At 38.6% G+C, this 25,532-nt stretch overlaps 1 protein-coding gene and 1 pseudogene across 2 annotated transcripts in view; both read left to right on the forward strand.

The window, feature by feature from the left end:
* Nucleotides 1-25,532, forward strand: part of CAB39L (calcium binding protein 39 like) — a 162,357-nt gene that overhangs the window by 45,598 nt on the left and 91,227 nt on the right. The gene's annotated exons all lie outside the window — the stretch shown is intronic.
* Nucleotides 16,902-17,410, forward strand: LOC142427829 (ubiquitin-ribosomal protein eL40 fusion protein pseudogene; annotated as a pseudogene).

Raw genomic sequence — 25,532 nt, forward strand, 5'->3', positions numbered from 1 at the left:
CATTCACAATGATATGACTTTTTTGTTCTTTGATGCCTGATACCTGATCTAACTGACACCTCATGATCACACAGGCTGGTGTGCTTCTTCAATGGGGCCTTTGTTGCTTCTCAGCTAGCTGGCTGCTTGTTTATCTTCAAGCCTTTCAGTCCCCAGTTGCTATATATTTTGATAGCCTGGCACCATCAGCTTTCTTCACCACATTTACTATGCATCCGCTTTGTCTTGAGCGATCGTGTGGGAGGTTGAGCATCATAAAATGCCAGGTTAATAGAGCAAAGTGTTCTTGTGTTGAGGGAGTACTTGAGTAAGGCCTAGTGTCTATCTGCTACCTTAATACTAAATCTATAAATATATGCACATAGATCTATTTCCCATCATCATATATTTACATATGTGCATGCCTCTATTTAGACCTCAGTAAATGACCTTTACCTCCGAGTTCTTTCCTCTATTTCCTTTTACTTTCCTCTTGTCCCACTATCATGTTCAGCCTTCATTTGGGTTTTAGTAATTCCTCTTGGTTACATTGTCCTTGTTTAAGCCCTACTAAGCCTCGCCATCAATTTTGGTTCACTTCTTGTTTCCTTGACCCTGGATTTGTTAACACCCAGCTCCTTTCCCCTGCCTCCCATTTCCCATGTCTCCTGGAATCCCTGGTCCTGTTGTTTTCTTCTCCAGATTGTTTGTCCTGCCTATCTTATCTAAATAGACCTGCAAAGAAAATAATATGCACAAAAACAAGACAGAGCAAAACAAAGCAACAAAAGAAAACAAAGCAACAACAACTAATGACAAAGAGAAAGAAAGAAAGAAAAGCCTATAAATAGTTCGAGGTCTGTTTGTTGACCTTTAGGAGTGTTTTCTGGTTGAGTTTGATGGGGTGCCATGCCCTGACCCCAAAGTCTATTTTTGGTATTCCCTGGGGACTTCGTTGCTCTGTTCCCCTTGCTCTTCTATCGCACGCCCTTAGTGTTTTGCTTCAGTGTGATGGGATCAGATTGGGCACAATTCCCACACTGTGTCTCCAGTAGAACACCATTTGTTGAAGAGGCTTTCTCCCATTAGCTCTTTCTATGTTCTTTGTCAAAGATTAGATGGCTATAGGTTCATGTATATATGTCTCGGTTTTCTTTTCTGATCCATTGGTTTATGTGTCTCTTGTTGTATCAGTACCAGGTTGTTTTGACTATTGTGATTATGTAGTAAGTAGTTTTTTACATTAGGCAGTGATAGGAATTCTACTTGGTTCTTCTTTTTAAGAAGTCCTTTGCTTATCCTGGGTCTTTTGCCCTCCCCATATGAAGTTGGTGTTAGTTTTTCCATTTCTTTCAAGAACTCATTTGGGATTTGAATAGGTATTGCATTGTATTTGTAATTATTTTAGGTAGTATTGACCTTTTCACAATGTTAAGTCTGCCTATCCATCAGCATGGGATATTCTTCCATTTATGCAGGTCTTTTTTATTTTCTTGTAGTAATGTTCTGTAATTTTATCTGCGTAGTTCATTTGTTCCTTTAGGTAAGTTTACTCCTCAGTATTTCATCTTTTGTGTGGTTATTACAATTGGTATTGATTTCTTTATGTCCTTTCTGTAGCTTTCACTGGCATACCAGAATCTGGTTGATTTCTCATGATTAACTTTGTAACAGCAGGCATTTTGTGGAGATTTTTTTTAATATATATACGATCTTATCTTCAAATAGCAAGAGTTTTACTTCCTCTTTGCCTACATGTATTCCTTGATTTCCTTTTGTTGTCTGATTGCTTTTGCTAGTGCTCCAAGCACAATGTTGAATAAGAGGGGTCATATGGGACATCTTTACCTAGGCCCTGTTTTCAGTGGGAATATTTCTAGCTTTTCCCTATTGAATATGATGTTGACTGTTGGTTTCTCATATATATATGGCTTTTCTTATGTTGAGGAATCTTGTATTCCTCTTTTGTTGAGTGTTCTGAGATTGGTGATGGATATTGTCAAATGCCTCCCCTAGGAAAAAAAGGATAAAAAATGCCTTTTCTGTATCTATTGATATCATCATGTGGTTTTTATTTCTTGCCTTATTTATGTAGTGGATTACATTGATTGCTTTCTGACTATTGAATCATCCCTGCACACCTGGAATGAATCCCACTTGATCATGGTGCATGATTTTTTTGATACGCTGCTATATTCTATTGGCCTGATTTCATTGAGGATTTTAGCGTCTATGTTCATGAGGAATATTGGTCTATAATTTTCTATCTTTCTGCGGCCTTTTCATGTTTTGGTTATCAGTGTTATGTTGGCTTCATAGAATGAATTTGAGAGTTCGTTGTCTTTTCCTATATTCTGGGAGAGTTTGTGTAGTACTTGTGTCAGATTTTTTACTATTTGGTAGAATTCCCCTGTGAAACCGTCTGGTACTGGGCTTTTTTTGGTTGGTAGTTTCTTAATGACCTGCTGTGTTTTTTCTTTTGCTATGAGTCTGTTGGGTTTTTCAATATCTGTCTGTATTAACTTGAGTTGTGGTGTGGTTGTTGGTATCTGTCCATTTCTTCTGGATTGTCAAATTTGTTTGAGTACAGTTTCTCATAGTAGTGTGTCATTCTTTTATTTTCTTTGACTGTTGTAATGTCACTGTTTTAATTTCTTATTCTGAGTATATGCATCTTTTCTTTTTTTAATTTGTGAAGCTTACCAGAGGTCTATTTTGTTAATACTTTCAAAGATTTTTTTCCCATTGTTTTTTTGTTTTCCCAGTCATTTATTTTTGCTTTGGTCCTTATGATTTCTTTTCTTCTTTTATTGGAGGGATTGCTTTGTTGTCCATGTTCCGGTTCTTGGAAGTGCTGTGTTAGGGTTTAGATTTCTCCTCTTTTTTTCATGTGGGCGTTGATAGCTACAAATTGGCCTCTGATTACTGCTTTTGCTGTGTCCCAAAAGTTTTGAAATGTTGTGTTATCATTTTTGTTAGTTTCAAGGAATTTAAAATTTTCTCCTTTATTTGCTTTATTACCCAGTTATTTTTGAGAATTGTCCAATCTCCGTGTGTTTGTCTTTATGTTACTGCTTGTTTTATTGCTCATTTCTAATTTTATAGCTTTGTGATCTGAGAAGGTCGATTATAGGTTCTCAATCATTTTAAATGTGTTGAGGCATGATTTGTGACCTAGTATGTGGTCTGTTCTTGAGAATGTTCCAGGTGTGTTGTAGAAGAATGTATACTGGTGTTTTGTTGGCCGACATGTTCTGTTTTTATTGATAGTCATTTCTATTGATTGTACTATAGAGCTTTTTGTGTCTTTGTTGAGTTTTTTTTTTATTATTAAAAAACATTTTATTAGGGGCTCATACAACTCTTATCACAATCCATACATATACATACATCAATTGTATAAAACACATCTGTACATTCTTTGCCCTAATCATTTTCTTTTTTTTAAAAAATTTTTTTTTTAATTTTAACAATTTATTAGGGGCTCATACAATTGTTATCACAGTTCATACATATACATACATCAATTGTATAAAGCACATCTGTACAGTCCCTGCCCTAATCATTTTTTTCTCCTCTTTTCTTTTTTTACATTTTATTAGGGATCCATACAACTCTTATCACCATCCATACATATACATACATCAATTGTATAAAGCACATCCATACATTCCCTGCCCCAATCATTCTCAAAGCATTTGCTCTCCACTTAAGCCCCATGCATCAGGTCCTCTTTTTTTTCCCCTCCCTCCCCTTTCCCCCCTCCCTCATGTGCCCTTGGTAATTTATACCTCGTTATTTTGTCATATCTTGCCCTATCCGGAGTCTCCCTTCCCCCTTCTCTGCTGTCCCTCTCCCAGGGAAGAGGTCACATGTGGATCCTTGTAATCAGTTCCCCCCTTCCAACCCACTCACCCTCCACTCTCCCAGCATCGTCCCTCACACCCTTGGTCCTAAAGGTATCATCCACCCTGGATTCCCTGTACCTCCAGCCCTCATATGTACCAGTGTACAGCCTCTGCCCTATCCAGTCCTGCAAGGTAGAATTCGGATCATGGTAGTTGGGGGGAGGAAGCATCCAGGATCTGGGGGAAAGCTGTGTTCTTCATCGGTACTACCTCGCACCCTAATTAACCCATCTCCTCTCCTAAACCCCTCTATGAGGGGATCTCCATTGGCCGACACTTGGGCCTTGGGTCTCCACTCTGCACTTCCCCCTTCATTCAATATGGTATATATGTACATATACACACACACACACTCATATACACACATATATCTTTTTGTGTGTGTGTGTGATGCCTTATACCTGGTCCCTTTGGCACCTTGTGATCGCACTGGCTGGTGTGCTTCTTCCATGTGGGCTTTACTCTGTCTCTTCACTGATGCCTTTAGTTCATTAACGTTTAGTGTGATTATTGGTATATATATGTGCTTGTCGATGTTGTTTGCTTTATGTATGTGTGTTATATGTTTGTGTGTGTATTGTGTTTAGTTCCTTTTTTTTTTGTTCTTCCAGTGTCATTTCATTGCTTGGGGTGCTGTTCCATATGTGCTGGTTTTTGTGAGAATTGTCTTGTATGTTGGTTTTAGATTTGTATGTTGTTGATGTTGGTTTTTTGGCCACAGTACTTCATTGAGTATTTTTTGTAGTGGTGGTCTTGATTTTGTGAATTATTTTAGTTTCTCCTTGTCTTGGAATACTTTTATTTCACCATCATATTTGATTTCACCATCAGTTTTGCTGGATACAAGCTTCTAGGTTGACTTTTTTTCCCTACCTGGAGGAAGGGAACTTGCTGGTATACCAAGTTCTGAGTTCTCAGGGGGTGCGGGAGTTGTGGGATTATTTTTTCCAAATAAATGACAAAAATAAATCAAAAAATAATCTTGAAACATCCAGAGTTCAGGTTACACATATAATTTCCCAAGTCATGGGTCCATACCTGTGAGATTCTGACTGAGACTGGTTGAGTTTGCCAGGAGATTCTATCTGGCAGCCAGGTTTTCCCTGGACCTTAGCACTTCTGAGTATTTATGGTACTTCATTGTTCCTTAACTTATGATACATAATTTTGTGCCTTGTACTGTATTACTTTGACTGTTGTTAGTTGGCATTGAGGCAATTCTGGTTCAGAGTCATCCTATTTGTACATATCTAATATCTATTATTAAGTTATAAATTTCTTATTTGATCTGTATCACCAAAGAACAGATTTCCCTTATAAAGTTGAATAAATACATTGTATACAGTGAAGTGATAAATTTGGCAGAGGGATTTTCCCTTGTCAGGTGTTCAGGGTCATTGGATTTAGTTATATGGTTTGTTCATTACCCAAAGGCTAAAGGAGTGAGTGGAGGCTGAAATCCAACTCTTTCCCACTCACTATACCATAGGTCAGCCTTGCAAATGCACAATCCTCTCTTTGGAGGTAGATGTATTTGTTTTTTCCTTTAAGGTACAAAATTAATGGTTTCACTATGTATTTTCTATCCGATCCCTTTTCTAACTTTTTTCAAAGCACCATATAATCCTCCAGGAGCTTTGAAAATGTTAATAATTTGAAAACAATTCTGTGTGGTATAGAGGGTTACAGGTTCAGATGTTAACCAGAGAGTCAGCAATTCAAAATCACCAGCTGCTCTGAGGAAAATGATGAAGCTTTCTACTCTTAAAAGAATTATAGTCTATACTCATTTTTTTCTTGTTCTATTGTCTACATTTTGTTGGTTTGCCTACCTATGTGAGATAGGCATGGGAATTAAGCCCAAGAAGAAAGCATTGGGACCTAAGCTTCCAGAGGAACTTAAGGGCAGGAGGCGGCAGGAGAAGAGAGTGGTGAGCAAACAAAACCTTAGGGGAACAACTAGGGAATGTAAGTCAACAATGAGGAGGACATAGAGATCCTGGGGGTATTGGAGTAATAGCAATCTAGCTGAGAAGAATTACTAAGAGGCAGAAGATGGGCAAGTGTGATGGAGGGAAATGAGGAAAGTAAAAGGAAACCGAGGAAAGATGTAGGAAGCAAAGCTATGGATAGAGAGCTAAACATAAATGTGTACTTATATAACTATAATAATTCATAAAAATAGAGGTATCTATATTTATATAGCATATGTTGAGGGAGTGGACAGGCTTTGGGCCTCTGCTTAAGCCCTCCCTCAACACCAGGACACTTTGTTCTAACAATCTGGCATTCTGTGATGCTCACCCTCCTGATATGATCACTGAAGACAAATGGGTGCATAAGCAAATGTGGTGAAGAAAGCTGATGGTGCCTGACTATCAAAAGATATAGCATCTGGAATCTTAAAGGCTTGATGATAAACAAGTGGCCATCTAGCAGAGAAGCAACAAAGCCCACACAGAAGAAGCACAGCAGCCTGCGTGATAATGAGGAGTCGATGGAATCAGGTATCAGGCACCAGAAGAAGTGTCGAAGAGCCAGGATGTCAATTTGAGGACTTGAATACACCTCATCCAAGCTATGGTGTTATCAATCACCTCATATGCATATGGGCATTGAATAAAGAAAACCAAAGAATTGATTCATTTGAATTATGGGGTTGGCAAAGAATACCAAAGGTACCATGGACTGTCAGAAAAACAAATCTGTCTTGAAAGCAATACAGCCAGTAGGCTCCTTGGGAGCGAGGCTGGTGAGGCTTCATCCCACATACTTCAGACATGCTGGCAAAAGACATTAGTCTCTGGAAAAGGATATCATGCTTAATAAAATGGAGGGGCAGCTTCAAAATATACGGTCATAAAATATACTAGGTTCTTACAAAATTACAATGTTAAAGTTAAATTATGAATATTCTAATTTAAAAATCTTCATGTCTCTTTAAATATCAAGACTTCATTCAAAACACTTGAGTATTTCCTTGCTACACGTTCTTATTATGATTGGGACTAGCATCTTCCCTAAGGAGTTCACACATTAGCAGATGAATGTTATGATCAGCACGCCTTTGTTAGAAACCTTTATTTGCATTTTTAAAATAAGGTGGGCAGGCCAATTTAATCAACTGACAAACCCCAGGCAAGAACAAATATGGGACTGAGGGGAAAAGAGAGTGATGAAAAGGGAAATTAATATAGTCCTCGTTTTTTTCTGCCCTGAGATGCATGTACCTCAGTTTAATTGCTTTGCACGTATTCTTGTGACGTTGCACCACTGGGAGGAGGAAGAAAAAGGGGAGCAGGGCCGAGTGTGTGACTGTGTGACTTATCTTTAAAGAACGAATTGGAGAGGGAGGGAGAGAACCCAGAAGCAAGCTCGTTTGACCAGAAACAGAACTGCCTGTGACAGATTCAGAGACAAGCAAGGCTTGGAATCTGAGAGCAAGCACAGAGAGTGGAAATTTACAACGGGCGGTGCACTTTCAAGAGATCAATTTCTGCTAACAGTTTTTCCGGTGCTAAGTGGCTTTAAAGAGACACAGAAAGTCAAGGAAGCATTGTGGAAAGTCTCTGCCATGCTTGCACAATAAGAGGCAACCTCTGTTAAATGGCAAATAAAAGCCTTTTCACCGAAAGTGCTTTGAAAGGAGAAAGAGCTGTCTTCAGCACCTCAACATGTGTCTCCTTTTTGTGCCTTAGATAAGACTGGGTTTCTGGAAGATTTGGTGAGTATCAACCAAGCTTTCTATACCTCTTCATGTAAATAGAATTGATATGCAACCTTTAGTTTTAGTTGAAGTTTGACTTGTATTGCCTCTGTGTTCAGTTTGAACCTTTTCGTTTTTATGTATGATGAAGTGTTGTTACTAAGCGAGGTTTAAAAAAAAACAAAAACAACTACAAAACAATACTCCTCTATTGCCTAACACACTTGAGCCGTTTCCAAGTATTCTCTGCTCATGGAATAGCTTATTTTGGGTGTGAGCTTTTATTTATAAAGAGCTTCCAAAAATAAAATAATGACTCTATGCCATTTTCCATATTTTCTTTCAAGTACATAAAATTGAAATGATCTTATTCTGTGTGAGTAAATGCAAAATTATCATTATGATGCTTGGTGTTAGAAATTATTTAAAATTGAGAGCATTCATAATTGAAACAAAAACAAATGATACCATTAATAAAAGGACATATAATTTAACTATTAAATGTGTGTGTTAGTTGTAACAGCTGATTTTTTTAAGTCCCCTAAAAAAATTAAAACGAGACAGTTCTGTCATTGATTACAAAATGATTTTTTATGGATTTCCCAGTTAACAAATACAGCAGTCATCTTGTCCTCATTGCTCTCGCATCCACTGTTCTGTGGAAGGACTCTTCTGACCAGGCGTCATGTGTGCAAAAGGCAATGACACCCAGAACAGCAAAGTAGAATCTTAAACTAGATCTTCACATTCCAACAAAACTTTGATTTGCACAAACGTCAGAGTATAGATGCTAATTTCCTATGACTTTTTAAAGACATGGATCGATGGCATGCAATCCTGGTGTGGGAGGAAGGAAAGATATGTTGTTAGTTGCTAAATTGAGTCATTACATAAAGAAGTGCCACACTGAACAACGTTTCTCATTCACTCTGCCAGCCTCAAGAAATATGTCCGTACTTGGTTATTTCAAGTGAGTCCTTAAAAGAAACAGCTTAGCTGAAATGAAAACTCCACTCGAGTCCCAGGAAACATGTTAAAAGAAGTTATTCTCTAGTCTTAACATACAATGGCTGTACTTTCTCTATGTGAACAGAAGCCTGTAGAACAGGTTTTGTTTTGTGGGTTCTTTTTTTTTTTTACCCTGTTGACTTATGCATAAGAAGAAACTCAGCTGGCTTGTTATAGCTATTTTTGTACCAGTGTCTTGCAATTAAAGTCAAAAAGTAAATACAATACAAGCAACTTCCCAGCAAGTTTTCACTTTTTTATGAAACTTCCCACACCTCATGTCTTGAACTCATAGGAACGCTCATGTATCTCTACAATCTTTAGAACAGTTTTTATTTTAAGCAGCTAACTCACTGATGTTACCTTAGTGATGGCACAGCTGGAGTCCAGACAAATGTAAATATGAGAGAGCTTCAAGAAGTTCATGGACAAATGGATTCAAAAGATAATGGAACTTTCCCACAAACCTTTTGAAGCCCCTGGTATACAACTAAAGGGTGAAAAATAGTCATACTCAGTTTACAGCTGTGTTGTATTTCAGAAGTTTCTTTGTAAATGGGAGTTGGGAATTTTGCAGCAATTTACCCAGGAAACAGTTCAACAAGTGGTGGCTTGGCTTTGAGAAAGATGTGGAACTCTGTTTTCATAAAGATTTACAGCCTTAGAAATCCTATGGGCCAGTTCCACTCTGTTCTGTTTGGTCACTGGATGAGTTGACTCAGTGGAAATTTAGCTCGAGTTTTATTATAGCCTAAGGATCTATTTTACTTACATTATGGAAAAACGATCCCCTATGTTAAAAAATATTGGGAAATCAATTCTAGTAATGATGGCAAATACAAAAACAGCTACTGGTATGTTGAATATGCCATTGTTTCATTTCTGCTGAATATGAATGCTTGAAGGAAAGCAAATGTAGTAAGAGGATGGGTAATTAGAAGGATGCTTATAAACAGGATTTCAAAGGTACTTTCAAGAGCTTCTAAAGTTGTTTGCACTATTTATGAGCTATAATCTCATGTTGAATGTGTGATTTTTCTTATTGCAGGATATTTTTTAGCCATCAGTATTCCTGAGATATATAGCCCAGTGCCTGATAAGTAAAACCCAACCAGTTGCCGTTGAGTAGATTCCAAATCATGGCAACGACCTGTGTCTAAAACTGTTCCATAGGGTTTACAAGGCTGTGCCCTTTGGGGATCAGAGAGGCAGGCCTGATTTGTTACGTACCTGTGAGTTTGTTCAGACTGCCATCTTTTTGGCTCATAGTTGAGTGCTTAACCGTTTATACTGGCACATGGTAGGTACCTAATAAATGAAAGCAAATCAGTATAAAACTCACAAAAATTAGCTCACAATGAATGTTTCCATGGTATTCGATAAAGGAAAGGGGGTTACAGACACACATTTTCCAATAGGCGAAAAAGATTGCCTGACATAGAAATGCACAAACTGTGACAACCGAACAAAATTAATACAATATAGAAGTGGGCTAATGTTAACAGAGGAAAATAAGACCATGCTATAACTTGGTGGCAATCCTGAGGGATGCAGATGAAAGGAGACAATATAATAGCAAGATATCTTGAGTATTTGGATAAGTGTCAACATTAATTCAGATGAGTAATGCATTTACATATGTGTAGTAAGATTTACACGAAAAAAAAAATGTGGTCCAGTTGAAAAACTCAAGTTTGTCTGTCCCAATTAAGTTTAATTACACTGGCCTGAAAAGTTTCTCAAAAGTGTCAATATTTAAAATTAATAATCTAATAAACCAATAAGCATGATGGAATGATGACTAACAAAATAAACAACACATGCTTACACTTACCCGGGAGTTTTTATTTCAGATAAGTATCAACTATTTTGATTAAGAAATACTTCCTTCTGTTTAAAATCGTATTTTGAAAATGTAATGATTTTGAGCTGTCATAAGTGGTACATATTGGTGTTGAGTGCTGTCACGTTACTTCCTGACTTGTAGAAATGCCACGAGACAGAGCAGACTACCTAAAGGGGAATAGATAGCCAGGTCTTTCCCCTACAGTGACACGGTGAGAGTTCTAACTGCCAACCTTTCAGTTAGCCCAGAGCACTTAACCAGTACAATGCCAGAGCTCATCTAAATGGCATAAAATAGGTGCTTAATAGATGCATTCTTACAATTAATGAATTTGAAGGTGCCATAGTTTGGACAATTTTTCATACGTGAGACTTATCTTTATGTCCATATGCATCTATAATGTTACATAGAGATCATGTCAGTTGATATTTCCTTCTCCCATCTATTGAGTTGATCTCGACTTGTAGTGACCCTATAGGACAGGGTAGAACTTTCATGGGTAGATTTCCGAGATTGTAACTCTTTACAGGAGCAGAAAGCCTTCTCTTTCTCTGACAAAGTGGCTAGTAGTTTTGAACTGCTGACTCTGCAAGTAGCAGCCCAATGTATAACCACTCCCTACCAGGGCTCTTCCTTATCAAGGAAGAAATCTATTAAAGTTATACTAACATACTTACTAATTAATTAGTAATTGATAATTAATTTTTATAATTGCCTTAAAGAAGATATTTACTGTTTGTAAATGAGCTATTACACCTCTCAGTTGTGGGACTCATGCCTTTAATTTCTAGTAGGAATTTTTCACTCTCCCAGTTTTGGAAGGGTAAAAGGGGATTGATTATCCATTTAGAAAACTGGAATCAACCCTTGAAGTTTATAGGGTAACGTATCACTTTCATCTCTACTCTCCCAGGTTGATATTTTATAGAATGATAGGCTATAAACAGAGGCCATGAAATAATTATAGTATCTACTATAAATTCGAGCTTAATACCCAAACTAATAGCTAACCAAAATCTGAGTGCTGTTATATATAAATATTTATGTGCTTGTAGAAAGACTGAATTACAAAATGGATTATGAATTTTTCCTGTTGTAAAGGATAGAGATGTATTAATATCAATTAGATATGATATTTTAATTATAGTTATCAATTTCTGAAAATACAAGGGGTCTTCAAAGACTTCCTGAAAATAATATGAAAAAAACTACAGTTGGATTTCAAAAAATTTTGCACCAAAATAAACTTGTATTAATTTGTAATAACCTATCTGAACAGGGTTTACTTTCAGGGACTAAGAAGGATAAGCTATCAATTTGAAAAGGCTCTTGTCAAAGCAACATAAATTCTGCTAAACTTATGGTATAGCCTTTGTGGAAGAATTGTGAAATCATTGATGCTTCAGGAAAAGCTTATGGCAAGAGGTAAGGTGGTACAGCCCTCAAATCTTCATTTACAAGTGGACAGCTCGTTTTAGGAAAGGATCAGAAACTGTTGAAGATGAAGCCTTCAACAACTATAGCAGCAGACCATCATTTATGAGGAAACAATCTTCTCCGTTCCCTAATTTAAAAAGATTAACGAGTAACAGCAATAACAATAGCCAACACCATAGACATTTCAATTCATTTAGCTTGCACAATACTGACTGAAAAATTAGAGTTCAACAAACTTTAAACAAGTAGAATCAAGATCCTGAAGAATTTCTTGCAAGAATTGTAACAAGAAAAGAAACATATCTTTACTAGCATATTTCTGCAGCCAAAACACAGTCAAAGCAATTGTTACCAAAAGATGAAAATGAATCATTCAGTCAAAGCAGAAAAGTAGAGTGGTCAAAAGAACAGGTCATGGTAACTGTTGTTTTTGTTTTGTTTCTTTGATGCTTGAGGCATAAAATTAGTCAAACATACAATCATGGAAAAAAAGATTCATTGATTACTATTGGCAATCGGAACGTGAAAATTGGAAACAACGAGGAAGGAACAGTAGTTGGAAAATAAGGCCTTAGTCATCACTGGAGGTCACATGATAGATCACAAGATCAATGACTTTATCATAAATATATTTTTAAACAACCTAAATGGTGACTATATATATGGACTCCACCAGATGGAATACACAGGAATTAAATTGACAACATCTGTGGGAAGAGTCACTGGAGAAGCTCAATGTCAGCACTCAAAACTAGGCCAATGGCTGACTGTGAAACAGATCATCAGTTGCCCACATGTAAGTTCAGGTGGAAATGGATGAAAACTAAACAAGTCCACCAGAACCAAAATATAACTTTGAGTATATCCCACCTGAATTTTGAGAACATCTCAAGAATCAAATCATTGAAGACTAACGACAGAGACCCAATGACTGTGAGGTGACATTAAGAACATCAAACAAGAAGAAAGTAAAAGGTCATTAAAAGGGCAAGAAAGAAAGAAAAGGTCCAAGTGAATGTCAGAAGAGATTCTGAAACTTTGGAGTAGCTAAGTCAAATCGAAGAAATGGGGAAGTAAAAGAACTGAGCAGAAAATTTCAAAGGCAGCTTGAAGAGCTAACGTGTGATATGAAAGACCTGGAGTTAAAACACCCAAAAGAAGGAACACAGCCAGGATCTCTCAAGCTGAGTGAACTGAAGCAAAAAGTGAAACTGGAGATGCCACATTGAAAAACCCCATGGGTTGGGAACCAATTACAAGGATCTACATGTGACCTCCTCCCTGGGGAATGGACAACAGAAAAGGTGGTGAAGGGAGACGCTGGATAGGGCAAGATATGACAAAATAACAATTTATAAATTATCAAGGGCTCATGAGGGATTGGGGAGCGGGGAGGCAGGGGAAAAAAGAGGACTTGATGCAGAGGGCTTAAGTGGAGAGCAAATGCTTTGAAAATGATTCGGGCAAAGAATGTGCGGATGTGCTTTATACAATTGATGTATGTATATGTATGGATTGTGATAAGAGTTGTATGAGTCCCTAATAAAATGTTTTAAAAAATAAATAAAAGAAAAACCCATGGGCAAAAGATTGAATGGTGCAGGAGCATCAAAAGAAGATGGAAGAAAAACACGGAGTACCCAAACAAGTGAGCAGCATTCAACCATTTCAGGAAGTTGCATATGATAAAGCATCAGATGCAACTGAAGGAAGAAGGCCAAGCTCCACTGAATGCATTAGCGAAAAACAAGACTCTAAGAATTGATGGAAATGTTTCAGTAAGCTGATGAATCACTGGAAGCACTCACTGGCCTATGCCAAGAAATTTGTAAGACAGCCTGCTACCCGGAGGATAGCCACATGTGTACCTATCCTGAAAAAGGTGACCCAACAGATTTGGGAAATTATTTAATAATATCATTGATATCACATGCAAGTAAAATTTCACTAAAGCTCATTCAACAATTGTTTCAGGAGTATATCAAGAGGGAGCTGCCGGAAATTCAAGCTGAATTCAGAAGAGGACGTGGAAGGAAAGATTTTATTGCTGATGTTAGATGGATCTTGGCTGAAAGCAGAGAATATCAGGAAAATGTCTATTAATTTTTAATTGACTCTACAAAGGCATTTGGCTGTGTGGATCGTAAAAACACTAGGGATAACATTAAGAGAAATGGGAATTCTAGAACACTTTATTGTGCTCATCAGTACATGGAGCAAGAGGCAGTGTTCAGAGAGAACAAGGGGAAAATAAGTAGTTTAAAATACAGGAAGTATCCTCTCAACCTATCTATTTAATCTGTTTGCTGAGGAAATAATCCAAAAAAGCTGGGCTCTGTGAAAAAGAATGTGGGCTCAGGAGTGGAGGGGGCCTTACTAACGCCTGCAATACACAGATCACACAACCATGTTGAAAACAAAGAAGACTTCACATACTTGCTCTTGAAGCTTGGGGCATGCAGCCGTAGGTATGGTTTACAACACAATGTAGAGTATAAAAGTCTTCACAATTAGACTACTAGACCACATCCCAAGAAGTGGAGGAAAATGCAGTCGTTACGGATTACATCTTGCTTGAATCCACGATCAATACTCATGGAAGCAGCCGTCAGGAAATCAATGGATGTATTGCACACGAGCTCTCTAAAGTGCTAGAGTGCGGGTGGTTTTGGAGGGCTAAGGTGTGCCTAACCCAAACCATGGGATTTTTTTTGTTGCCTAATCAGATGCATGTGAAAATGTGGACACTGAAAGAGGAAAAGCCCAATGCATTTGACTTACAGTGCTGGCAACGAATATCGAAAGATCACGGGCTGCCAGAAGAACAAACAAATCTGTCTTGGAAAAAGTATAGCCAGTGTGCTTTTTGGAAGCCAGGATATCAAGACGTCATCTTAAGTATTTTGAACATGTTGTCAGTAGACACCCGTCCCTGGAAAAAGAGCATCATGCTTGGTGATGTCGTGGGTCAGTGGAAAAGAGGAAGCCCCTCAATGTGATGGATTGACACTGTGGCTGCAACAGTGCACTCAAACATAACAATTGTGAGGGTGGCAGAGGACCAGGTAGTTTTTCACTCTGTTGCTATGAATCAGAACCCACTAGATGGCACCTAATAGCAGCAAGGCATTTGGATTGTTGACTTTCTGAAAGGCCAAAGAAGCTAACATCTGCTTTTTATTTGGAGAGTGTTTTGAGAAAGTCAGCCAAAGCTTTAGCATCAAAATACCCAGGAAGGCTCCCCAGGGAGCCCTTTCCCACCACAACAATACTCCTATTCAAACAAGGGCCTTTGGGGGAAAGTTCTTATGGGTGGAAATTATTAGGTTTCTTCCATTTATTGCTTTGGACCTCTTTTTGTTTCTAATTTTTAAAAAAGTCTGTTAAACATATCAATTTTTCTTCAATTAATAATGTAAAGCAGATGACAATGACTTGTTAAATTCTCAGAATCCTCAGTTCTTTAGGAATAGACTAAATGGCTGATATCATCACAAAAGTGCCTCAAACTTGATGGAAATTTGTTAGGAAATGAAGTTAATATATGTGACAAATTTTTATCTTTTAATACTGTTTTCCTATGAACTTTGTGAAATCTCTTGTATTGACCTAGCTTCAGATATCTGCTAGAAATGTGAGACTGTGAAAAAATCTAATATTAAATTACTATCCATTGGCACTCATTAATAGTTAATAAGAGGAGAAAATGTTAGCTTTGACAAATGACAGGAGAAAATGTTAGTTTTTGGCCCTGCTAGATACTCACCTTCATTAAATGATCACCAAAGCTTGGGAGCTACAGCAAAGTGTGGCAAAGGAAGCAGATGGTGCCTGGCTATTAATCAGAATAGCATCTGGGGTCTTAAAGACTTGTTTTCGAACAAGCAACCACCTAAGTGAGGTATCAGCTAAGTCCACACAGAAGCAGCACACCAGCCTGTGAGAATCCAAAGATGACAAAAACAAAATGCAAATATGACGAAGGGAAAAGTACCAGAGCTTAAATTGTGACCACCCAATTTGTAGAAGGCTGTGGAGGACAGTGGGATCCCCAAATCCATCTGCAGAGTATCCAGTCATGTTAAGCTTCTGGAAGAACCTCCTCTAGCCACAGGTGAGGGACTCCAGCAGCTTCACTATCAGACAGAGAGTATTGTAAACTTGATTATGGTGGATCAAACCATGGTATACTTGGTTACCAAGGATACTTGGTCACTTGACCTCCCTCTTGACCCAACCAGAATTGCACTAGGTTCAAGTATTTCGCTTTTATTCTACAACAGAAATTTCTTCTCTGACCTTTTGATGATGGTCTTTTCTCTCTTACTTCTTTATATTATTATTTTCTTCTTGCTGTTATGTTTTGTTTTTTATTGTTCTGTTTAAGTGTCCCAGTTTGTGAAGTACAGGAGTGGATGCATAGAGACAATAACTGATGCACGGGGTGAGGGGTGGAGAGGGTGGAAGGGATTTGAGGAGCAAACAGTGAAGAAGGAGGAGGAAGGGAGCACTGGAACTGATTGTGATGATGTATATACAACTCTTTTTAAAACCAGTTTAATCATGGAAGTGCATAATATGTAAATGCTATATCACAAACAGTAGTAAAAGAAACCAAACTCGTTCAATGTTACGATGGGTGAAGGAGAAAGACTTGTTGCTTTGGGGCATTGAGTTTATGTTAATGGACCTGGTCTGATATACAACATTTTCTCTATTTTTGTTTTGTTTTACTTTTTGCTCGTTCATAATAGGGTTTATCTCAGATGTGTTATATCATTGGGGTCACTCTCTTGAATTTGTGTTTATATGCTTTTGTTTTTAAATATATGTAAGCCAGGATTGATGAATCTATAGGGATAGCATGTAGAAAAAAAGGTTATTTTTGGAGTGGGGGGACAATGATGGAGGTGGTAAGGGGTAAAAGAGAGATGATGTCAAGAAGTCCAAAAAGGAAAAGAATGTTTGGAAACTGAATGTGGTAGAAATTGGGCCCTCTTTCTCTACAACAGGGTGACCTGAGTGGCTAACGCAAAGATGCAGATCTTTGTCAAGACCCTGATGAGCAAAACCATCACCCTTGAGGTTGAGCTCAGCGACACCATTGAGAATGTCAAAGCTAAAATCCAAGACAAGGAGGTCATTCCCCCAGACCAGCAGCGTCTGATTTTTGCTGGTAAACAGCTGGAGGATGGCCGCACTCTCTCGGACTACAACACCCAGAAAGAATCCACCGTGCACTTGGTGCTGCATCTGCGTGGTGGTATCATCGAGTCATTCCTGTGCCAGCTGGCCCAGAAGTACAACTGCCAGAAGATGATCTGCCGCAAGTGTTATGCTCCCCATCACCCCCGTGCAGTTAACTGCCACAAGAAGTGAGGCCACATCAACAACCTGCGCCCCAAGAAGAAGGTCAAATAAGGATCCCTGTTCTCCTGCATCCTGCTGGTGTTCTCCGGAGCCCAGTGGCCCTGGGCCCTCAATAAAGTCTCACTTTCACCGACCTGAAGCAAAAAAAAAAAAAAAGTACAATACTGCTTGAAGTGATTGAACTATGAAATGATATGATATATGCATTAACTCCCAATTAAAAAATAATTTTATGGAAGAAGCATGGCAGCCTGTGTGATCACGAGATGTCGAAGGGATCAGGGATCAGGCATCATTAGAACAAAAAATTATGTCATTGTGAATGAGGGGAAGTGCAGGGTGGAGACCCAAAGCCCATCTGTAGGCAGTTGGTCATCCCCTTACGGAAGGGTCGCGGGGAGGAGACGAGCCAGGCAGGGTGCAATGTAGCAACGATGAAACATACAACTTTCCTCTAGTTCCTAAATACTTTTTCCCCACCTACTATCATGATCCCAATTCTACCCTACAAATCTGGCTAGACCAGAGGATGTACACTGGTACAGATGGGAACTGGAAACACAGGGAATCCAGGGTGGATGATCCCTTCAGGACCAGTGGTGAGAGTGACTGTATCAGGAGGGTGGGGTGGAAACAGGGAACCTATTACAAGGATCTACATATAACCTCCTCCCTTGGGGACAGACAACAGAAAGTGGGAGAAGGGAGACGTCGGACAGTTCAAGATATGACAAAATAATAATTTATAAATTATCAAAGGTTCATGAGGGAGGTGGTAACAGGGAGGGAGGGGGAAAATGAGGAGCCAATGCCAGGAGCTTAAGTAGAGAGCAAATGTTTTGAGAATGATGAAGGCAATGAATGTACAAATGTGCTTTACACAATTGATGTATGTATGGATTGTGATAAGAGTTGAATGAGCCCCTAATAAAATGATTCAAAACAAAACAAAAATTATATGACATGAAGTATATGCCAATATACAGGGTTTGGTTTAGGGAGAGGGTTGGTGTTAGATTAAGGTTTAGTGTGTGTTAGGGTTGGTGGTAGATTTAGGATTAGCATTTGTATTAGTGGTAAGATTGGAGTTGGTATTAGATTAGGGCGAGATTTCGTGTTAGGGTTGGGTTTGGTGTTAGTCTTAGGGTTAGGGTTAGGTCTAGCGCGAGGGTTAGGATTGGCGTTAGACTGAGGTTCAGGTTTAGGGTTAGGGTTAGTGTTGGTGGTAGACTTAAGTTTAGGGTAAGGGTTATGTTTAGAGGTATGGTTAGTGTTAGGGTTGGTGATAGACTTAAGGTTAGTGATAGTGTTAGGTTTAGAGTTAGGGTGGGTGTTAGAATAAGGGTTAGGTTAGACTAGGGTTAGATTTAAAGTTTGTGTCAGGGTGAGCATAAGGGTTAGGTTTAAGCTTGGTGTTAGGTTTAGGGTTAGGGGTAGAATTAGTGCAGGGGGAAACAACTAACAAGGTTTTAACCATCAAGTCAGGTTTATCCCTTTGATTTTCTATACTCTTCTCTCCAGTGCACTCTGTTTAGTAACCACTTTGCTCCCATCCCTCTATTATGGAAAGAGGGAGAGCACTGCAGGCTTGTTTACTATGTAGTTCCCAGAAATGTGTCAGCCCTCTATAAACCAGATTGTCACAATTTAGGCTCATACTATTCCCTCCTTTGACTTTAGATTATATGATTTACAATCCTTCAGTGACTGATGGTGGTGTGCTTCTTCCATTTGGTCTTAGTGGACATCTCACTTAGATGGCTGCTTATTTATAAATAAGCCTCCAAGATCCCAGACGCTATTTTATCTGATAGCCAGGTACCATTCAATTTCTTCACCACATTTTTATATAGCACCTATATCTTCTGTATTCCCTACCTGAGAGTAAGTATCGAGCAGGGATGTGATGTAAGAATTAATTTTTCTTAAGTTCGAACTAGGATTTAGTGCACACCCAAAACCCATTCCTGGATTTGCGTTTTGTTTCATTTGCTTTTTAATCTGCCTTTGGCTCTCTTGCCTAACCTCTGGGTTAATTAATGGCATTTTTGTTTTTATTTTTTTATACAACTCTTCTTGATGTGATGGAATTATATGACATATGGATAAAGTGCTAATAAAGCTTTAAAAAAAGAAAAGGTTAGTTCTGACAAATGATTGAAACTGTCAACAGGAACATTACTATGAACTTAAGAAATGAAGTTTTTGTATTTTACCTCTGGAACATTAATAAGTCCATATTTAACAATAAATAAGTTAATCAGTGGGTGTCCTCATAATGTCATAAATTAATTCCACTTTAATATTTCTTAAAACACTCCTCTAGTGGTAACATTTCTTTCAGCAGTTGTAGTACATTTGAATTAAAGAACAAATCCCATTTGAGTTAAATAACTTAGATTTTTCTAATAAAGGAGTTTTTATTCTGATGTACGCAAAATCAAGGATTTCAGAAGACTGAGGCTGCATACAAAGTTCTTCGTAGGTTTCCCATTTTTGTATAAATTGTCCACTTTCAGAAAACGCCTCCCCCTGAAACTCTTGTTAATAAAAATAAATCATTCTTAGTTATGAGTGAAAAGGATTATCAATGAAAGTTTTCATTATATGTTATTGCCTGCAGATTTTCACGTGTTATTAGATTTCATGTACAATACTCTCTTTAGGTACCTTTTAAATACTTTTAAGTTATATATTAAAGTTGAATGATGAAAGATATTGATTAAAAAATACTTTGGCATGCAATATGTTTTATAATATATTTGGTGTCATAGCATATATAATAAAAATGTATGCTTTGCAATTTATGATTCTCCACGAAGGCACCTTTACGTTACTTTTTTGTATTTGAAGGGGAGACCTAGTTGGAGAAAGCAATAACAGTTAAACTTTTCGGTAGACTTAAAAAATGTACATGAGGTGAAACGATTATATATCCACTATAGAACATGTGTGTACAGGTACAATTTAGTGACACTTCTCTTCTTTGAGTTATGCAATCATTCTCACTCTCCCTTCCAAGCCATTCCCTCACTATTCTATAAACTCAGTGCTGTCTAAGTAAGAGCGTCCCTTGCTCTCTCTTTCCACCTCTGATACAAAAGCCAAACCTATTGCTGGGCAGTTGATTATGACTCACGATGACCATGTAGGACAGACTACAACTGGCACCTTGGGTTTCCAAGCCTAGTTCTTCACAGAAGCCTACTGCCCCATCTTGCTCCATGTGGTTGTTCTTGTTAGGTTTCGTTGAGTTGGTTCCAATTAGCAGGGACTCGATGTACAATAGAGCAAAACACTGTCTGGTCCTGCGCCATCCTCATACTTGTCCTTATGTTTGAGCTCATTATTGCAGCCCCTGTGTCAGCCCGTCTCACTGAGGGTCTTCCTACTGTCCATCCACTTCACCATATATGATGTCTTTCCCCAGGGACTAGTCTCTCCTGATAACATGTCCAAAGTACATGAGACAAAGTTTTGCGCTCCTGGCCTATAAAGAGCATTCTGGATGTGCTTCTTCCAAAATAGATGTGTTTGTTCTTTTGACAGTCCATGTTACTTTGAATATTCTCCACCACCACCATAGTTCAAACTACCAATTTTTCTTCAGTTTTCCTTATTCATTGTCCAACTTCCACATGCATATGAAGCTATTGAAAATACCATAGCTTACGTTAGTCGTACCTTAGTTCTTAGAGTAGCATATTTGCTTTTGACACTTTAAAGAGGTCATTTGTAACAAATTTACTGAATATAATGTGTCATTTGATCTCCTTTTTAAAAAAAATCATTTTATTGGGGGCTCATTCAACTCATCACAATCCATCCATACATCACTTGTATAAAGCACATTTGTACATTCATTACACTCATCCTTCTCAAAACATTTGCTTTCCACGTAAGCCCCTGGCATCAGCTCCTCATTTTTCTCCCTCCCTCCCCGCTCCCCTTCCCTCATGAACACTTGATAATTATTAATTATTATTTTGTCATATCATACACTGTCCAATGTCACCCTTCACCTACTTTCCTGTTGTCAGTCCCCCAGAGAGGAGGTTTATGTAGATGCTTATAATCAGTTCCCCCTCTTTACCTCACCCTCCCTCCACCCTCCCAGTATTGCCACTCTCACCACTGGTCCTGAAGGGATCATCCATCCTGGATTCCCTGTGTTTCTAGTTCCTATCAGTACCAGTTTACATCCTTTGGATTAGCCAAATTTGTAAGGTAGAAATGAGATCTTGATGGGGGGCAGGAGGAGGAAGCATTTACATACTAGAGGAAAGTTGTATGTTTCAGTCTTGCTACATTGCACCCTGACTGGCTCATCTCCTCCCCATGACCATTCTGTAAGGGGATGTCCAATTGGCTACAGATGGGTCTTGGGTCCCCAATCCCCAATCTACACTCCCTCTCATTCACAATGAGATGATTCTTTGTTCTTTGATGCCCGATACCTGGTCCATTCAACGCCTCATGGTCACACAGGCTGGTGTGATTCTTCCATGTGGGCTTTGTTGTGCCTCAGCTAGATGGCTGCTTGTTTACCTTCAAGCCTTTAAGACCCAAGATGCTATACCTTTTGATAGCCGGGCACCATCAGCTTTCTTCACCACATTTGCTTTTGCACCCATTTGTCTTCAGCAATCATATCTGGGAGGTAAGCACACAATAATATGGCTTTTTTTGTTCTTTGATGCCTGAAACTGATCCCTTCGGCACCTCATATTCACACAGACTGGTGTTCTTTTCCATGGGGACTTTGTTGCTTCACAGCTAGATGACCGCTTATTTACCTTCAAGTCTTTAAGACCCTAGATGCTATATCTTATAGCCGGGCTCCAGCAGCTTTCATCACCACATTTGCTTATGCATCCGCTTTGTCTTCATCAATCGTGTCTGGAAGGTGAGCATCATGGAATGCCAGTTTGATAGAACAAAGTATTCTTGCATTGAAGGAGTACTTGAGTGGAGGCCCAGTGTCCTTCTGCTACCTTAATACTAAACCTATAAATATATGCACATAGATCTATTTCCCCATCCTCATATATAAATATACTTACATATGTACATGCCTGTATTTAGACCTCTATAAATGCTGTTTGTCTCCCAGCTCTTTCCCCTATTTCCTTTTACTTTCCTCTTGACTCACTATCATGCTTAGCCTTCATTTGGGATACAGTAATTCCTCTTGGTTACATTACCCTTGGTCACATCCTACCAGGCCTCCAACACCCTCCTCACCACTGATTTGGATCACTTGTTTTTCCCTTGTCCCTGGGTTTGTTAACACCACTTTCTTTCCCCCGACCTTCCCCTCTCCCGTGCTCCCCCTGGAATCATCGATCAGTTGTTTTCTCCTCCAGATTGTTCATCAAGATTTAGACAGACCTATGGAGATAATAACATGCACAAAAACAAGACAGAGAAAAACCAAGCAATAAAAAAAAAACATAACCCCAACAAAAAGCCAATGACAAAAAACACCCACAACAACAAAGAAAAGCTTGTAGTTAAAAAAAAATAGAAAGAAAAGCAAAGCTTGTAGTTAGTTCTATGACTGTTTGTTTTGGCCTTTAGCAGTATTTTCCAGTCGAGTCTAATGGTGTGCCAAGCCCTGTCCCCAGAGTATATTTTTGGTATTCCCTGGGGACTTCATTGCTCTGTTCCCCTTGCTGTTCTGTTGAACGCCTTTAGTGTTTTGCCTCTGTGTGGTGGGATTAGATCAGGCGCAATTCCCACACTGTGTCTCCAGTATTGTCCCCTATAGGGATATGGGTCAGTGAGGGATGTGGTGTCTCATATGGCCTTCTCTGTGGATTGGCTGCTCTGTGTGGGGATATTGTCCTCAAGGCCTGGTGGGCCAGATTGTGCTCCACTCTCTCTTCCTCCCCCTTCATTTACTCCCGTGTGCTCTGATCAGACATGTCCCTCTCCCTGAGGTGCAGTTTCAGTGCTGTCCTCTGAAGTGAATTCTTCTGGGGGGAGGGGCAGTTGTCATTTGATCTCTTGACTGCTGCTTCCACAAGCATTGATTGTGGGTCCAAGCAGGACAAAATCCTTGACAGTTTCATGCTTTCTTCCACTTATCATGATGTTACCTATTAGTCCAGCTGTGATGATTTTGGATTTTCGTTACAATGAGTAGTGATCCAAATTTGAGGAAGCAATGGCTGATCTTCATCAGCAAGTGCCTCAAGTCGAGAGGTTTTGTCATCATTTTCAGAAAGCAAAGTTATGTCATCTGCATACCATGCATGTTGTTAATAAGCCTTCCTCCAAACCTCATGCTGTATCCTTCTTCATATAATCCAGCCTCTCTGATGGTTTGCACAGCATACAGATTGATCGAGAGGATACAACCAGGAGTGGGATTCAAATAATTTAACAACCAAGTCATCGCCTCAATGACAGTTTCAGTATAGAAAAATGATATACTGTAAGACAGTTTATTAATTCATACAACTAATACTTAAGAACAATAAAAGAGGTATACATAACTAGGTTATGTTATAAGAAAGTATTGAAATATTAATTAAAATATCTGACAACCCAAACTGTTATTTAATATGTTTCCATATTGCTTCTTGATGCCGTCCTGACTCGCAGTATTCTTCACTTTTGTCAGGGGCTGTGTGATTTACTCCTGAGCAGCTTTTCACTGTAGGAGCAGAGCCCCCTTTCTTTAGAGATGGGCCAATTAGACAGCAGTCTGTGTTCGATATACTAGAAGCAGACAACTTCTCTTCTCTGAACACATTATGTTCATCTTTCCACTTCTGTTTAACCGAGAGCCATTGATTTTCAGTATTCTTAGCACTTTGAACACTTTCAGGAATTGTATGATTCACTTATAATATCGTGTGCGAATTTGGTGCGTTACACAAAGCTGAAATGATTGAAAGTATGTCACCCTCTGGTTGTTTGGTATTTTTCCTTTTTATATGTTTGTTTTCTGAAGTAACAAATGCAAAAGAATAATAACATGGTATTTCATCAAAAGTATAATGAGTTTTATGCAATGAATAAGTAAATATTGCAAGCATAGTTTCAATTTTTGTATACCTGTGGATAAAATGAACACACATTTAGATACAGATATGCTGTTGTACAGATGAACATTAAAAAATTGTTAGGTATAGAAATTTGCCTCCCACCTTAGAAAGAACCCTGATTATAAGTGCCATTTTAACATTTTAGCTGGTTCTCCGCCCTCCCAAAAACTAGGTATTGGTGCTGTCGAAATGGTGTGAATAATCTGACTCCCACTGCTGGACACAACCCTGATACACATCTTAAACCATGTAGTATTCCCATGTTCTGTTCTTGCAACTGTCTCTTGATTCACGTACAGATTCTGCATGAGCATAATGAAGCATTTGGAATTTCCGTTCTCCTCAAGACTATCCATAGTTTGTTACAATCCACACTCTTTCTCCCATGGCGGTTCAAACTGCCAAATTTTGGTGAGCAGCTGAATGTTCCACTATATATTCAATCACAATGCCCTTTTTTTTTTTAACAGTTTTATTGGCACTTCATCCACATATCATATAATTTCATCATATCAAGAAGAGTAGTATAAGTATCACCACAGTGAATTCTAGAACAATTTCTTCTTCATTGTACTCATTGTTATTCATGTAATTTTTTTCTCTAATTGATACATGTACACAACAAAAATATACACAAAACTTTCTCCAATTCCACAACTTCTTCATGTATAATTCATATTATACAACCATTATTGATTTCTTTTTCCAAATTATTCCACCACCATTAACTACAAATCAGTGCCCCCTAACTCTTCCTCCTTCACCGATGGTAGCCATTGGTCAAGTTTGTCTGTTTGCTGGTAACCACTCATAATCTTTGCTTTCTATGCGTCTCCTTTTCAGTAAGCTCATGCAATATTCTTTTGAAGCTGACTGCTCAGTATGGAGTTTCCAAGGCTCATCCATGTTGTGGCATGCCTCTGGACTTCATTTCTCTGTAGGACCGCATAGTATTCCATTCTGTGTATGTACCATATTTTGTTTCTCCATTCCTAGTTGATGAGTATTTCCCTGTTTCCACCGCTTAGCTATTGTGAAAAGTGCTTAAGTAAACACTGGTTTTCAGGTTTCTGCCTTCATTTTCCTGTGCATTATATACCTTGCAATGGGATTGCTGGGGCATATGGCAGTTCAGTGTTCAACTGTTTGCAGAACTGCCAAGCTTTCCCCTAGTGGTTGTATATGCTGCTGACGTCAATATCATAGATTCTGTGTTAGTCTGG

Source organism: Tenrec ecaudatus, chromosome 15 (assembly GCF_050624435.1).
Source record: "Tenrec ecaudatus isolate mTenEca1 chromosome 15, mTenEca1.hap1, whole genome shotgun sequence".
Classification (NCBI taxonomy): domain Eukaryota; kingdom Metazoa; phylum Chordata; class Mammalia; order Afrosoricida; family Tenrecidae; genus Tenrec; species Tenrec ecaudatus.